This window comes from Coregonus clupeaformis, chromosome 7 (assembly GCF_020615455.1).
Source record: "Coregonus clupeaformis isolate EN_2021a chromosome 7, ASM2061545v1, whole genome shotgun sequence".
In the NCBI taxonomy this organism is placed as follows: domain Eukaryota; kingdom Metazoa; phylum Chordata; class Actinopteri; order Salmoniformes; family Salmonidae; genus Coregonus; species Coregonus clupeaformis.
Window position 1 is genome coordinate 29,731,091 of NC_059198.1, and position 4,160 is coordinate 29,735,250.

General features: G+C 37.1%; 1 pseudogene; it reads right to left on the reverse strand.

The window, feature by feature from the left end:
* Positions 1-2,546: 2,546 nt before the first annotated feature.
* Positions 2,547-3,543, reverse strand: LOC121569710 (annotated as a pseudogene).
* Positions 3,544-4,160: the final 617 nt, after the last annotated feature.

Genomic DNA, 4,160 nt, shown 5'->3' on the forward strand with positions numbered 1-4,160 from the left:
AGTAGCTCATATCTACGGGTATACCTCAAACCTGTGTTTTGAATTGAAGAGGGCAGTCCATAAGAGCAGACAAAGGAGATCAAGGGTCTGGAAAGATTCTGTATGGAGGAATGATCTAAGATCCCTCCCAACATATTCTCAAATCTCTTTCTCTGAGCAATTGTATGAGTATAAAATAATATAATTTCCCAATTTTTTTAGCATACAATATACTGTAGCTCAGTATTTGTATTATTTACTGTATTTTATATACAGTCTTTTTTGCTCATCTTTATCAAGGGTGCCAATAATTATGGACGTGACTGTATTGGCCAACACCTTTTGATTTGAGGATTAGAAGAGAAGTGGTTTATGGTCGGTTGCCTAAAGCCTCATGTCTGTGGTGTCTTCCAGGGTTAGCTTGTTGGTTTCACAGGTGTGGGCTGAAGTTGTGAGTCATTTCACAGCTCACACACCTCCCTTCATAACACTAGTTCTGCTAAATACCGACTAATAACACACATTCGGTGGAAGTGGCAGACTGAGGGGATTTTGAAGACAATTATTGGGCCAAGGATGATGAGTAGTACTTGACCTCAGAAGAAGATGAATAAATCACCTATAAGAGACTGAGGTTTACAAAACCAGATGCTATTTCCTGACCTTGTGAAAGGTTTTAACCTCAATCATAACCCAAACTCTCATATATTTGCATGTGAATTATTGAGTCAAATGAGCTGCGCTAGGGTTAATCCATAACTTTGAATTAAAAAGCATTAAAATGTTACTCCTGCAATAGCGTAAGACTATTTCCTTAAATGTAATAGTTAATTGTTAATAAAAATGTAATGGTAACTGATGATGAGAAAAAGCAATATGAAAAACTGACATTTAATACCATAACTTTTCCTTAGTGATTAGCAATGTTCTGACAAATGTTGACATTCTGCCCTAATTCAGACTGTCAGACCCGTCCAACATGTCATATTCTAGGGTGTAGTTCTCATACAGATATACCACAGCATTTATAGCCCCTTCATGAACTTCCACAGTAATAATCCCCTGTGAATCAGACACAATATTTCTGTTTTAGCCAGCGGTTGATAAAAATTAGACCTATGATAATGTACTGTAGGTCTATGTGGTGAATCATAACACTTAACACCTTGACACCTGTTGATTAGCCGTGATGTTTTGAATAGATCTGTTTCAATCTCAAGTAAGTGAATCATATGCCATACAATATGATTCACCTCCATGTTTCTATTTCAGGTTTATGTAATGAGTGGTGCAGGGTGTGTCCTTCTGTTTAACAGTCTGGCTCCTTTAGACACAAATCCTCTGATTCTCACTGAGCTTAACTGGCCCTCAGTCAAACCTCACCATTTAGACATGATCAGACTACACAGCTGTAACCTTACATGAATCATACAGCAATAGGCTACATGCATGTACATTGCGTTCAGAAAGTATTCACACCCCTTGACTTTTTCCACATTTTGTTGTGTTACAGACTGAATTAAAAATGTGATTACATTTAGATTTTTTGTCACTGGCCTACACACAATACCCCATAATATCAAAGTGGAAATATGTTTTTCAAGATTTTTACAAATTAATAAAGAATTAAAAGCTGAAATGTCTTGAGTCAATAAGTATTCAACCCCTTTGTTATGGCAAGCCTAAATAAGTTCAGGACAAAAAATTTGCTTAACATAATACATTGCATGGACTCCTTATTTCATTTTCAATAGATTTACTAAAAATTCTAAAAATATATTTTCACTTTGTCATTATGGGGTATTGTGTGTAGATGGGTGAGGGAGGGGTTATTGTATTTAATCCATTTTGAATTCAGGCTGTAACACAAAATGTGGAATAAGTTTTAGGGTATGAACACTTTTTGAAGGCACTGTATGCGCTAGGAAATGGAAACTGAAACTGAAAGTGGAAAAGGACACAGTAGGGAAAACTCTTTACCTCACTGCTTGTGAATTCACTATGCATCTGTTCTGTCTATTCCACGAATATTGTTTTGATTACGTTATTGTGGAATGCAATTTCATGGAGGGGGTTGAAACGGAATTCGTAAGAGCTCAAAGTACTGTGTTCAAAACAGAGCCCTGCTGAAACCCATTTACTTATCCTCATTGAAGACAGTCTTTTGAATATAGCCTAACTATAGTTAGAGAAGTTACATCTGACTTGTTTGTAGGGCTTTCCTTTATAGATTAGTATGCTATAGGCCAAATTCCACTGCCATCCGTGCATGTCCTGAGCATGTTTAACCCAAATCTGAACGTTTACACACCGACAGACAGTGCATCAAGATGCTACAGAATGAGCACACATAGTAGTAATATTTAAAAGTATAAAAATGTGTATTGACTTGACAGCAACAATATGCATGATTTTCAAATAAATAAATATGTAAATAAATATGTAACCTTGAAACATACATAAATAAATCCATTATATTGCAGTTTGACATCGCACATTACAAAATTGTAGAATGGTAGGCAATCAAAATCAAGTACAGTATGTAAATCAATTCTGCACGTTCAAATTCATGTTCTGTTGGACCACAGAAGGCTATCAGAGTTGTGTTTCAGAATGAACTGTAGGGTTTACAGGAGCTCTTTTCGAACCACTTCCCATGCGCAGTTACTGAAATTCTGTGAAAATACAAATAAACTGTTAGGGAAATGTAGGCTAATATTGACATAGAGAAATTATCAAAGTAGTGTTTTCCATTATAGTATTTTTGCTTTTATCCTACTTTTTCTTTTAGGACTTCTGTGATGTTCCCGAAGTATGTCTTCAGCACCTTTGCCCACACCTTTGCCCATACTAATCCCCTGTGTCCACAATCCCCATCATCTGACACAAGAAGAAAAGAGGCAGGCGAACAAAAATAATTCAAATGTCACCATACCACACTTAAACACTTAAGTTATCTGAATTGGCATAGGTAGGTACTCACACATTTGCTCTCTTCAATCTGACGGTAGATAATGTTCTGAAATTAAAATACTCCAACTTCTGTTGGTCCTACATTGTTGGTAGGTCGTCAGCTCCAAACAACGAGTCGATGTTCTTCAATGTCTCATAAATAGACTTAGAACCGCTGCTGCTCAACTGAAACGGACAACAACAATAATTTCAAATAACATATGACAGTGTAAGATTGTCTTATTTATTGTAAGGGTTGTAAATATACTTTCATGTTCTAATGAACACTTGGATATGAGCCCATGTGGTTACCCGTGGCGCAGGAGGTTGCGAAAGCAGTGGCTGGGAATGCCATGAAGACATTATCCTGCAGGCACTCCAGAGGAAAAGTACCTCCCTGAAAGAAAGAGAAAACACAGAAGTCAGGCTGAGTCAGTTAATAAACTTTGTTAGATAATACAATAAAAGCCCAAAGTAATTTTAAAAAAGTACCATGTCGCTCAGTAGGTTGTGGGTTGTTCGCAACAGCTGTTCTTGCAGCTGGCAAGGCATGGGCATGGAGCAAACTTGCGCGAGGCAGAGGAAGGCGCTCATCCAAATTATAGTCTGAAGTGCAATTCTTAGATGACCTGCAACAGAGTATCATTGTTATTTTAATTTAATCCTGAAAATAATTCATTCGTTGAAACCTGAAGCAATGAACAAATGATATATTGACTCACCCGTTGCCAGTATAGTGCACATTTCCTACAGAGTCCGAATATTGTTTGTGTTCTGATCCCATATCTGCGGCTTAACTTAAATTGTGAGAATTTAAAGGATGTATAAAAGTGAAAGGGGGTCTCACTAGGTTCGAGTAAAAAATGAATGAATTTGGGAAAGTTTGGCCTAGTGAAAACCGCAATAGGCCTACCAGATTTCCCTTTTTTGACATTCTTGTCATTTAGCAGACGCGTTTATCCAGAGCGACTTACATTAGTGAGTGCATACATTTATTTATTTTCTTTGCTTGTCCCCCGTGGGTATCGACCCCACGACCCTGGCATTGCAGGCACCATGCTCTACCAGCTGAGCCACAAATAACTTAATAGGATGTCATTCATGTCTATACAGTTGAATTAAACTGTTGATAATAACTGAATATTAAATAGAAATCAAATAGAAATTCGCCAGCATTTTACGACGTCTGTATCTGAATAATCAGTCTAACATTAACATGCAAGTATTTC